Here is a 6,750-nt window from a genome sequence, read left to right as displayed (position 1 = left end):
AAAATGCATGTCTTGCTGAAAGAATTTCTGACCTCCGAATGGTACTTGCATGTTTTCGATTTTTATCAATACTTACAGTCACATATGACTCTTGTTTTAGCAATATATCTCAATGACCTAATATATCCAACTTAAACCACCTTCATTGGTGAAAGGAGATGTCAGATATGGCTAAACGAAACTAGTAATCGTTTTGTTTGTTGCTGAAAAATTCTCAAATTTCAAGTCCGAGATATAAATAGCTATAACTACTTGAAAATTTAAATTTTGAGTATAAGGATTTTTCTCCATGTTAAAATATAGTTCAATACCTTTCTTTTTATGTAAGATATATGTATGGATGATGAGTAGAAGTGTCTCATCTTGTTGACAACATTTTGCATGTTTTGCTATTTGGATTTCTGACCATCAGCTAAAGATGGTGTACTTAATGTTTTTGTGTTGGTCTTCTGACCAAACATGCATGTTAATTGGGTAGAATTATCAATGTTAATTGGGTAGAATTATCAATGACCTAAAACCTCCAACTTGAATCACCTTCAATGGTGAAATGAGGTGAGAGTTATGCCCAAAACAAAATGACATTCATGTTTGGTGTTGCTGAAATGCTGAACCGAAAATCTTATTTTTAATTCCGTGTATTAGGTGACCTTAATGTCATCGTTTGATGAGTTTAAAAGTTTCCTAATGTCTATTTATATGTTCATCACTTCTGGAACAATCATGGTTCCTACATTTGGTATTTAAGTATGTTTCACAAAGATAGTTTAGTCAATGTGTCGGGCTTTGTTGTGCTGAAACATTTGATGTTTCATCGCAAATAAAACATGACTAACAAGCCTAATCTGAAATTATTGTTCAAATGACTTTTTATGTCAACTAAATAATCAAAATCTTAGAGGTGGATATGTTACATGAAGACATGAGACATGTGATTTATGCCCTCCGGATGGTCAATCTTCATGTTTTGTTGTTTGATTTTGATTATTGAAACCATGCATGTTAAGAGTTTGCATTCTGAAACATTTGGTAAATACTTGAGTCATGTGCCTTGGATATGACTTAATTCTAGATGTTAGACAACTCTTGGCTTTGGATTTGTATAAATTAAGCTTGTCATTCGATTTTTATGCAACGAGCAAGTTGATTTCACCAACCGCCGCACATTCTGACCACTGCAAAAAAGTTCAAGATTTTGTGTGGCTTATGCTTGGAATTAGTGGGTGTGGCTATATGCGTTGGAAAGCTAACTCAATAAGCTACGTCTCAGTATTTGAATGGTTTTCTAACTCTTAATATTCTAGAATATATGGCCGATGCAAAACTGACTTCCAAATCAGTCCACTTTTGAACACTTACGATTAACTACTTAATTAAAAGTAACACTTGAACACGATTACAAGCATAATGATGACACATTTAAGAATTGACTTCTATATTTAATTACTTATATAGACATTGACTGTCCTCATTTACCTTAGGACGCATACGGAACTTCCGCTATTGAAACCGGACACGAACTTGAGAACCGACCATTATTATACATTGTGAGTCTACAGTCCCACTTTTTCATATTTATTCTGAGATGAGAATACACGCTGTTTATAAATGCTTTTACTTTTGACACGAGTACTATATACATATGAGTTATTGTTCAGAAAGCCCTTAGCTTGAATACTTTAATTACCTTTTGGTAAGCCCGAACTAGATGAATGGATCCGTTAGGTTAGGAAAGCCTCACCCTACTTTAACATGGGTGCATATTCTTCGTACTATTTTACACTCGAACAAGTGTATACTAGATGGGGTAAAGGAAATCACGTCACTCTAAACTACCCGTGGTGTTAAGCTTTGTATTCAAGTGCTCATAATAATGTATATGCTTTTACAATGTACTGTATAAACCTCATTTTCTAATACTGATGATTAAATACTTAAACCTGTAGATTCACCAACATATTTATTGACCCATTTTGCGTGTTGTTCTCAGGTCCATAGACGTTTAGCTTCCGCTGTTTCTAAGGTATATGGCATTGCTTGTTGGGGTCCAGCATGTTTCTTAATGACATCATTTGTTATTCGCATTTAAACTTTTGTATTGTTAAACACTGTTTGTTTATGTATTACGGTTAACGTTGGTATTTTCATTTGTATGTTGGAAACTCACGTTTGAAGTCAAATGTTTTAAATAAAATAAATGCGAATACTTTTAAAAAGCGTTTCATTAGAGGGCGTAACCGTTACTGTGGGACCCGATGATTAATACGCCGTCATATGGAATTTGGTGGGGTGTTATAATTGGTATCAGAGCTAACGGTTATAGGGAACTAGGTTGAATTAGTGAGTCTGACAAAAGTTGTTAGGTTTCACTTTTGATTCTAGTCTATAATCGAGTCACTTTTTGCGTTGAACATAAGCATTGCCTTTCCTTACACTTATTTGACTTAGAATCCTATGCACATTATTAATCTTGTTAAACATGTGTTGATGTTAGATGTCTTCACCACGTCATACTATGTCAAATGACCCAGAGTACAAACCCACGGAAATTGCTGAAGAAGAACCCGAAGAAGTTTCTGAAGAAGATCCCGAAGAAGAACCCGAAGAAGTTCCTGAAGAAGATCCCGAAGAAGAACCCGAAGAAGTTCCTAAAGAAGATCCCGAAGAAGAACCCGAAGAAGTTCCTGAAGAAGAAACCGAAAAAGATCCTCAGAAGGACCCCGAGGAAGAAGAACTCCAGCAAGAACCCACTCCAGCATCACCTGTTGCACCCACCCCACCAGATATTGGGCAGAGTAGACCCTATGTACCCTGGAGACGCACTTCGTACACTCCGAGGAGAAGACTTTGTTTTTGTGGGTACGCATGGATGCACGGAAGACTAGCAAGGTGGAGAGATCAAGATGGTAATCCGTATAGGGGTATAATTGTGCCCCCGGCGGTGGTTCGGGCGAACCCAGTTACTAGGGAACCGCCCCAACACACTCTACCCACTCTCATTACTCGCATTCCATCCCACGAGACTCAAATCTGTCTTTTAGAGGAGAGTGTGGATTCAATGCCTCGTTCCCCTCAATACCAAGAAATTCGAGAAGATCTTGTGCACATTAGGGAACGTCAACAGAACCATCACACTGTCCTTCGGTATCTAGAAGACCTAGTACTTAGACATAATCACAGGTTGGCTGAGTTAGAATAACGGGTCAGTAGGATCGAAGATTTAGAGCCACGAATGACCACGATTAAGGATAATATAGTGAGAGCGACTGTACTTGGAGACCAGTTTAACAGGCTTGGAGACCAGATGGACCCAGTTCGATCTGCTTTGGGGTTACTTGTTATTATGCGTGACGGTCCTAATCAACCTTAGTAGAATTTATATCATTTAGTCATTTAGTCATTTAGTCATTTAGTATATTACAGGCGATTGTGATATGTAAACTCTTGGTGCCAGTTGTGCCCGAATGTATTGTACTAAAATGCTTTATTGAAAGGATTTATGTTATGATATTATGGTTTATTATCTCAATGTGTTGTATTGGGAATAATTACTATATGATGTATGATCATCTATTGTGTTACGATTGATAGTAACATGTGTCAAAGGATCACTACTTATCACTACTGTCACTACTTAACACAACCCGTCACTACTAAGAATCCTCTATGATTTACTACTACTTACTAGGCATCACTACTCGTTGCTAGTATATTTTTATTGCATTGTTTTATTGAATCTGATCTATTGTGTTACTCTTTTTTGAAGATCATGCCTCCCAAAGAATCCATAGCTACTCAAATCAGAAGACTTGTTGCTGAAGGTATTGCAGCAGAAAGGGCTAAATTGCTGCGCGAGTTCAACAAGACAATGGCCATGGTGACCGAGGTGGATGTTCTTACAAGACATTTACAAGCTGCAATCCACACTCATTCAGTGGAACTGAAGGACCGGTTGGTCTTAACAGATGGTTTAAAAAGTTTAAATCTGTCTTTCGTATCAGCGGGTGTAATGAAGCTGACCGCGTGGGATTTGCTACAGGCACATTGTCTGATAGTGCACTTACTTGGTGGAATTCCTACTCGCATTCTCTAGGTCTTGATCAAGCTTATGCTCTTCCGTGGGAAACCTTGAAATAAAAAATGATCGAGGAGTACTGTCCTCGTAATGAGATTAAGAAGATGGAACATGAGTTCCGTCAGCTGAAGTTAGTCGGCATTGATCTTACCGGCTATAACAAGAGGTTTTTCGAGCTAGCATTAATGTGTCTAGAAATGGTCACTCTCGAGACTCGTAAGATTGAACAGTACATTGAAGGTTTATCTGAGAATATACAAGGCGGTGTAACTACCTCTAAGCCAAGAACTATCCAAGAGGCTATAGATATGGCCAGTTTACTGTTGGACCAAATCATACACAGGGGAAAGATTTTCGCGACTAGTGAGGTTAAGTCAAATGATGGCAAGAGAAAGTGGAAAGGTGGACAAGATAAGAACACGAACCATCAACCATTCAAGAAGCAGGAAACTCCAAGGAACGACACTGGCATCACTAATGCTAACTCAGGATATAAGGGGAAACAGCCTCAATGTCAAAGGTGTCGCAGACGTCACTCTGGAACCTGTACTGCGATAATATGTGACAAGTGTAATATGTGACAAGTGTAAGAAAATTGGCCATCTGGCCAAGGATTGCAAGGTTAATACCAAGAACTGCTTTTGTTGCGGGCAACCGGGTCACTTTAAGAAAGATTGCCCAAAGAACGACAATGCTGGACCTGCTAGGGGTAGGGCATTTAATATCAACTCCACAGAAGCTCGTGATGATCCCAAGTTGGTTACGGGTACGTTTTCACTCAATGATCAACCTGTTTATGTTTTGTTTGACACTGGTGCTGATAGAAGTTTTATATCTAAGGATATTTGTCACAATGTTAAGAACCCTGTTTCTCCCTTATATAACGTGTATTCCATAGAACTAGGGAATGGTAACTTGATGAGAACCGATAAGATTTATCGTGGTTGTACTTTGAAGTTAGAGGGTAAGCCTTTTAGCATTGATGTGATACCGATTAAACTGGGAAGTTTTGACCTTGTGGTTGGAATGGACTGATTAGCTGATAAAAAAGCCGAGGTGGTCTGTGACCTAAAGGCTATTCGTATTCCTATTGCTGACGGTGAACCCATGATGATTTATGGAGAAAAGAACGGTTCACAATTACATCTCATTAACTGCTTGAAAGTTTGGAAGTATGTGAGAAAGGGATGTATCGCGTTTATGGCCCACGTAAACCAAATTGTACCTGAAGAAAGGAGACCCGAAGACGTTCCTATAGTTAAGGAATTTCTTGAAGTTTTTCTGGAGGAATTACCTGGTCTCTCACCGCATCGAGAAGTTGAATTTCAGATAGATTTAGTGCCAGGAGCGGCACCGGTGGCTCGTGCACTGTACCGATTTGCACCCCCAGAACTTCAAGAGTTGTCTAGCCAATTGTAAGAGTTGTTAGACAAGGGATTTATACGACCGAGTTCTTCACCTTGGGGAGCTCCGGTCTTGTTTGTTAAAAAGAAGGATGGGTCGATGAGATTGTGTATCGACTACAGAGAATTGAACAAGTTGACAATCAAGAATCGGTATCCGCTACCGAGGATTGATGACTTATTTGATCAACTACAGGGATCGAGTTGTTATTCGAAGATTGATTTGAGATCCGGGTATCACCAATTGAGAGTCAAAGAAGTTGATGTCCCCAAGACGGCGTTTCGAACACGTTATGGACATTATGAGTTTACAGTGATGCCGTTTGGTTTGACGAACGGACCGACAGTGTTCATGGACCTCATGAACCGTGTGTGTAAGTCATACCTAGATAAATTTGTCATTGTGTTTATTGATGATATATTGGTGTACTTCAAGAACAAGGAAGAGCACAAACAGCATCTACGATCGATATTGACTATGCTTAGAAAAGAGCAGTTGTATGCAAACTTCTCTAAGTGTGATTTTTGGTTACCAGAGGTACAATTTCTTAGCCATGTTGTAGGGGCCAATGGAATACAGGTCGATCCAGCAAAGAACGAGTCGGTTAAGAATTGGGAAACTCCAAAGATGCCAACTCAGATCCGGCAATTTTTGGGTCTAGCTGGTTACTACAAGAGATTCATTGAAGGTTTCTCTACGATTGCCCGACTTAACTGCATTAAGTCATAAAGGCAAGAAGTATGAGTGGTCAGAACCACAAGAAGCTGCATTTCGGTTGTTAAAAGAGAAGTTGACGACTGCACCGATATTATCTCTACCCGAGGGGAATAAAGACCTTGTTATTTATTGTGATGCCTCACGGCAAGGAATGGGTTGCATGCTAATGAAACGAAACAAGTTCATTGCTTATGGATCGCGACAATTAAATATTCACGAGCAGAACTATACTACGCACGACCTTGAACTAGGAGTTGTAGTCTTTGCACTCAAAATATGGAGACACTACCTATATGGAACCAAGTTTACTATCTTCACTGACCATAAGAGTCTACGGCACATTTTCAATCAGAAACAGCTCAACATGAGACAACGACGTTGGATGGAATTACTAAATGATTACGATTGTGAAATTGAATACCATCCTGGAAAAGCAAATGTCGTAGCAGACACTCTGAGTAAGAAAGAGAGAGATAAACCTCTCAGGGTTAAAGCTCTTAACATAGTTCTCCGTACAGATCTCACATCACAGATCTGTGAAGCACAACGAGAGG

This window comes from Rutidosis leptorrhynchoides, chromosome 1, assembly GCF_046630445.1.
Source record: "Rutidosis leptorrhynchoides isolate AG116_Rl617_1_P2 chromosome 1, CSIRO_AGI_Rlap_v1, whole genome shotgun sequence".
NCBI lineage: Eukaryota > Viridiplantae > Streptophyta > Magnoliopsida > Asterales > Asteraceae > Rutidosis > Rutidosis leptorrhynchoides.
This window is presented reverse-complemented; position numbering follows the sequence as displayed.